The sequence below is a fragment of the Mastomys coucha genome, unplaced genomic scaffold (assembly GCF_008632895.1).
Source record: "Mastomys coucha isolate ucsf_1 unplaced genomic scaffold, UCSF_Mcou_1 pScaffold21, whole genome shotgun sequence".
Lineage (NCBI taxonomy): Eukaryota > Metazoa > Chordata > Mammalia > Rodentia > Muridae > Mastomys > Mastomys coucha.
In genome coordinates this window covers 168,631,385-168,637,957 of record NW_022196904.1, presented here as the reverse complement: position 1 = coordinate 168,637,957, position 6,573 = coordinate 168,631,385, and the positions used below count along the sequence as shown (strand labels likewise).

At 44.5% G+C, this 6,573-nt stretch overlaps 1 protein-coding gene and 1 pseudogene across 2 annotated transcripts in view; both read right to left on the bottom strand.

Moving 5' to 3' along the window:
* Window positions 1-6,573, bottom strand: part of Exoc6 (exocyst complex component 6) — a 156,258-nt gene that overhangs the window by 128,424 nt on the left and 21,261 nt on the right. The gene's annotated exons all lie outside the window — the stretch shown is intronic.
* LOC116103798 lies at window positions 4,154-4,784 on the bottom strand (annotated as a pseudogene).

Genomic DNA, 6,573 nt, shown 5'->3' with positions numbered 1-6,573 from the left:
AAAAAAAAAAAATTTATTTTGCCAACAATAATAGAAATAAAGATTAAGGTACCCTGAAATTGGCTGGGTATTCACAGCAATGAGGTACTCTCTGGCTGCAAAGCAACTGACAGCGTCTAAGACCTTGGTGGGAGGGGTAGAGAAACACAAGCTCTGACTTCTTTTGTTAATCCTGGAAAAGATTTCTAGGTTACAAAACACGCATTCTTTGTGTGTTTGCCCAGGAAACAGCTTATCTAGTTTGCTACACATGCTCTTAAAACGCCTTATAAGGAGGCTAGTGACAAAGCTCAGAGGTTAGGACCCCTTGTTGCTCTTACAGAGCTCCTAGCACCCACATGGTGGCTTAAAACCATCCGTAACTCCAATTGCCCAGGCCCTTTTCTGAATTTTGTGGCGCCAAGCATGCACCTGGTACACAAACATACATGCAGATGAAACACATAAATCTAATAAAATAATTCTAATGCTTTATAAGATAATGACTACTTGATTCCTCACATTCATTTGAAATTTGAAATATTCAAAATTTTTTCTATTAACAGAGCTAACATACCCCATCCCACCTTAAGGTAAGAAGGGGATGAGCCTCTGGTTTTGCCCATCTGCAGCACTGGGACAGGAAACATTGTAAGACTTATCTGGCTTGCCTGAGCTCCCTGAAGATGCAAAGTCCAAAGAATGAAGGGACACTTTCTTAAATCTCTGATGTTGAATTTTATTTGCCTTGTGTTCCTCTGTATGAAGTTCCTGTAATTTGTTCTCACTAATAGTACCCTATCCCATGTACAGGAAACATTCGTTAACATTAGTTAACATTACTTCCTGTACCCAGCGCTGACACCCCTGTGACTGGCATTAGTGCTCTCTCCAGCACTGGGTAATAGCAGAGCATACTTCCTAATGGACATCCTGTGGGAGAGCTGAGGTGTAATCAGTCAGCACAGACTCCGCAATAGACTTCCTCCTTCCTGTTGTCACATTCCTGACCACAGAGATGTCTCTTCCTGTTTACTTTTGGACTGCTTGGTAAAATGCAAAGGGCAAGAAAGAGCAACAGCCAACTCGGGTCACTTTATTTGCCCTCTAGAAGAAACAATTGCTAAAATCATTTTAAATTTAAAAACCTTGAACAATTAACTAGATTGATGCTTGTGCATAGAGACTGCTTCCCTAGAATAGTTTAGAAAATTTAACAAAAATATCAAGTGGTACAGGGCAAACCTATCGCCCACTTGGCCACTAGCTATAGAGTTGGACTATGATAACACTTTGCCAAAATCCCGCACAGCAACATTTGTTTACAGTGAAGAAGAAATGTGCTAAAGAGTTGGCTTCTCATCGAAACGGCAAAAAGACTAGAATACGAGAATAAAAGCATAGACTGGAATCTCTTTAAAACACACCGTTTAGAACCATTGTGCCAACAGGAAAAACACAAAATTCAAACAGCAAAATGCCTCTGAAACAGTAAAAAGGGGAGCTCAGAATATACGGACTACAGCCAAAACAAAACCAGATGTAAACTAAAATCACCGGAGAAAAACCTACCGCATTAAATGATTATATCAATTAAGCAAACGGTCCAAATCAGAAAAGCCAGAAAGTGAAGAGAGGAAGAAGTCAATCGGGAGAGCAGAGAGGAGTCAGGAAATCATCCGCTATCACACCGGAAGAACTCCTCAGTCAGGAGAGCAGAGAGGAGTCAGGAAATCATCCGCTATCACACCAAAAGGCAGGCTTTAAAAATTCAACAGAACAAGGCTAGGAGGCGACTTCATCGGTGAAATGCTTGCCTTGAAAGCACAGCGACCTGAGTTTGATCCTTAGAACCTGCATTTTAAAAGCCAGCATACTGGTGAGCACTTGTAATACCAGGCGGAAGAGGCAGAGACAGGCGCATCCCTGGGGCTAGCTGGCCACCCAGGTCAGCCTAATTGGCAAGTTCTAGACTACTGAGAGACCCTGGCCCAGGGAAAAAGGCGGCCGTGCCTGCAGAATGACAGTCAAGGCTGGCCTGTGGCCTCCACATGCACACGTAGACACAAACACACACCAATGCACACACATAAATCAACAACAGACAAGCCGCTAGTCTGAGTGCCGGTGATTGGCCTTGTAACTCCCCAAAACTAGAACTGATGAAAGAATTACCAAAACAGAACAAATTATCAACTCATACAATTATATTATATTTAACTCTAGAAGTGATTAGACGGATAATTTAATAAAAGACAACATCTTGACCATCTAGAGACAGAAAGCCTCAAACAGATGGATTACTGCAGAAGAGACAGAGAATGAAGAGACTCCTCTTCATTCTGGGCTGAGCTTCTCAAGGTCTCTAGCCCTGTGGTCAGCAGGCTTAGTTCATGTTTATGCAAAGCACAGAGACTGAAGGAGAGCTTCAGTTTTGCTTCGTGAAACACACTGCGCTGACTCAAAGACTGTCCCAAGGAAGCAAGCAGACCAAGCTTGCCTTACCAAGACAGAGCCTCCGTCAAAGCCCACAGCAGAGCACACCAACTCCCAAAGCACATTAAGGACAATCACCACCTAGACGCAGCTGTTCTGCAATGGCAGGGATGTTTTAGGTAACAGGAAATCCAGTGCCAGTTTAACCACTGTGGAAGCAAGCAAGCACCCAAAGGTGCACAAAAGCACAGCACACAATCCAGCCTCTTTGTTTAAAACTCCCCCAGCCCCAGGGCAAGAGCTGTCCTGTGGAAGGCCCCTAGAAGCTTCCCTGGCAGTTAGGGAGCAGACGGATGCTGACTCTCAATGCAGCATGCAAGGCAGGTCCAACCCAAAGGGCTCAGGACCAAAGGTGTCTGATTATCTCCTTCCTTCGGATTCTGAGAAACGTGCACATACCTAAGACAACACATCTTAGAGAAGGGGACGTGAAATGTGTTTACATTTCTTTACGCCTCCTGCACAGAGCTGAAATGTAACCCAGCACTATTTCTCGTAACTGCACACAGAACAAACTCGTGGTGTGGGATCTCCCCCTTGTGGCATTATGCTGGTCTCAGAGAGTCCCAGACTTGGGGACATTTTGGAGATCAGATTTTTCAGATTAGAAACACTCAACCTGTACTGTGTTCAACTTGTGCATTAGAATATTAAGTCAGAAAAGGAAAAAAAAATCTAAGATTTAAGAAACGAGAAGAAAAAGGTAAACACTTTTCTAGCTGCATAACTATTTACTACAGGATGAAACGTCCCCACAGGCAGAGTCATGAACACCTGTTCCCCAGCTGGTGGAACCTCTTAGGGGTGGAGCCTAGAGCTGGTGAGATGGCTCAGTGGGTAAAGCACTTGCTGTACAAGCCTGGCAACCTGGGTTCCATCCCTGGAGCCCATGTGAAGGTTAGGAGGAGAGCCAACTACACACAGCTGTCCTCTGACCTCCACACATATGCTGTAGCACATGTACACCTCCCACATAAACAATAATAATAATAAATGTGATTTTTTAATTGAAGTGGGACTTTACAGCAGTGGGTCTCTGAAGATGATTCCTGGTCCCTACCTCACTTTCTGGCCCTGCAGGATGGAGGAGCCTTTACACACTCCTACTGCAATGGACGGAGCAGCTCTACCTTGTATTCCCTAGGATGCCATAATCACCTAAAATCCCTTAAACCAGGAGCCAAAACCAATTCTTCCTCCCATTCGTTGTTTCCAATACTTGGGCTACCACACCACAAAACACAGACATACACACACACACACACACACACACACACAGAGCCTCCAAAGCCTGTGTCCTGTATGGCTCCTGCAATTCAACGCTTGCTCACCACTGATGGTGCTAATGTTAGGGAGGCTATGGAAACTTTAGGAGGTGCAACCTTGCTGAAAGAAGTTTATCACTGGGTGGGCCTGGGGTTATAGCTTTGTATGTATGCAGTAAGTACACAGCCTATACACTGTGCTTTCTGTGTGTGGGTAAAGTGTGGTCACCCAGCTTCCTGCTCTTACAGCCAAACCACGCCTTCCCTGCCAAGAGGACTCTATCCCTCTGGAACCGTATGCTAAAATAAAGCCTTTCTCTCTTTCTCTTTCTTTCTTTCTTCCTTTCCTTCTTTCTTTCTTCCTCCCTTCCTTCCTTTCTTTCTTCCTTTCTTTGTTTCTTTTCTTTATGGTGAAAAAAAAGTATATATTTAGAATTAGCCATCTGGACTCCGTTTAGATGATCCCAATCTTGTTGGCAACATCTAGAGCATCATAATCAGGAGCCAAGCGAACATATGCCTTCCTCTCTCTGTCGGGCCTTATCAGGGTATTGACTTTGGCCACATCAATGTCATAGAGTTTCTTCATGGCCTGTTTGATCTGGTGCTTGCTGGCCTTGACATCCACAATGGACACATGCGTGTTGTTATCTTCTATTTTCTTCATGGCTGACTCGGTGGTCAGTGGGAATTTGATGATAGCATAGTAGTCAAGCTTGTTTCTCCTGGGCTCACTCTTTCTAGGACATTTTGGCTGCCTCTGGAGCCACAGGGTCTTAGGCCGCTGGAAGGTGGGTGACGTTCGGATCTTCTTCTTTCAGCACTGCCTTCTTAGCTTGCAAGGCCTTCGCTTTGGCTTCCGCTTTGGGAGGGTCAGGAGCTTCCTTCTTCGCTTTCGGCGCCATCTTGGTGAAAAGGGTGGCCCAGCCTAATTCCCATGAGCTTATAGAATGAAATCTCATAAAAGTCTCCAAGCCGCCGGGCGGTGGTGGCGCACGCCTTTAATCCCAGCACTTGGGAGGCAGAGGCAGGAGGATTTCTGAGTTCGAGGCCAGCCTGGTCTCCAGAGTGAGTTCCAGGACAGCCAGGGCTATACAGAGAAACCCTGTCTCGAAAAAAAAACAAAAAAAAAACAAACAACAACAACAAAAAAAAAGTCTCCAAGCCTTTCTTTCTTAAGTTGCTTTGGCTCATATTTTATCACAGGACCACAAAGATATTTTACAAAGCCTGGCAGAATTAATGGGGGAAACTTAACAATTTAACTGCAAATGATAAAACTTTAAATAAGCTAATAGTCAAAACATTGGGTGTCCAGGGATGAAGACGTAGCTCAGTGATAGTTTGCCTACTTTGCACAAGGCCCCGCCCGAGTTAAATCTCCCCAGCACTGAGTAGTGTGAGAGGGGGTAGAAGCACAAGTATCACCGATGTGAGAGTGTGTGTGTGTGTGTGTGTGTGTGTGTGTGTGTGTGTGTGAGAGAGAGAAAGAGAGAGAGAGAGAGAGGTCACTGCTTTGGGCTTGTGGCAAGAAAGGGCACTGTGGTGGAAACATGGCAGGGCAGGCAGAGCAAACCTGCTCTCCTCAGCAGCCTGAAAGCAAGAGAGGAAGAGGTCGGGTCCCACCGCACCCGACTAGGGCATGTCCCCAGTGATGCGAGTACCTCCCATACACCCCACGTGAGGGCCATGCTGGGCTGTCAACTTGACTTTTATATCCAGAATTAAGAGAAACCCAAATGACTAGGCACGCCTGTGAGGGATTTTTTTTTTTCTTAAGTCATTTGACGTGGGAAGATCCACCTTTCAGTTGGGTCACACCGTCTGCTGGCAGCCTGTACAGGGTGGGAAGAAGGGAGCTTGCTAGCTCCTTACCTGCTTGCTCTGGATAGCAAGTCCATGCCTTCACCGGCATTACAGCCTACTTTGTGGGAGACTCCCGAGTATCCTGAAACCAGCTGAGACATACAACCTTGTAGACTAAATAAGCCACTGGATCCTTGGGCCTTCCATTGACTGGTAGACAACCATTGTTGGACTAGCAGGACCACAGCCTGAAAGCCATTCTAATAAATCCCCTTTATACATATACATATACATATATATATACATATACATATACACATACATATACATATGTATTTAGTCTATACACATACACATATACAGTCTATAAGTTCTGTTTCTCTAGAGAACTCTGACTAATACACTCCACCTCCTAAAGGTTTTACCACTTTCCAATAGAACCACCCTAGGAAAAAAGCCTTTAACAAATAAGCTGAACCACCTCATTATATGCTTATTTGTGTATGTACAGAACCAGTTTCAAAACATAAGAAAAGACTCAACTAAAATAAAAATCAAATACAGTCACAACACTGCTTAATGATGGGACTGCGCTCTTCATCACTCACTCCCTCCCTTGTTTTCCTGTTTGTATTTGTTTGTTTGCTTTCTTTTTAGTGGGTGGTATTATGGATCTAACCTGGGGCTTCAGCGCATATTAAGCAAACATCATTGAGTTATATCCCCAATTCACAGGCTATGCTCTAAGAAATGCATCATTAGATGAGTTTGTCATTGAGGGTTAAGAACATTGCAGAGCTTATTTTCACAAAACCAGGTGGCATAGCTTACTACACATGTAGCTATGCAGTATACAGTATATAGTATTTTTTATTTCTTCTTTTACTTTTTTGTTGGAAGCTAAGACACAGGGCTGGAGACAAAACTCAGTGGTAGGCCACATGCTTAGCAAGCAGGAGACCACCATGATTCAATACCCATTATCACACACAAAAAGAAAAGGCAGCCGGGCGGTGGTGGCGCACGC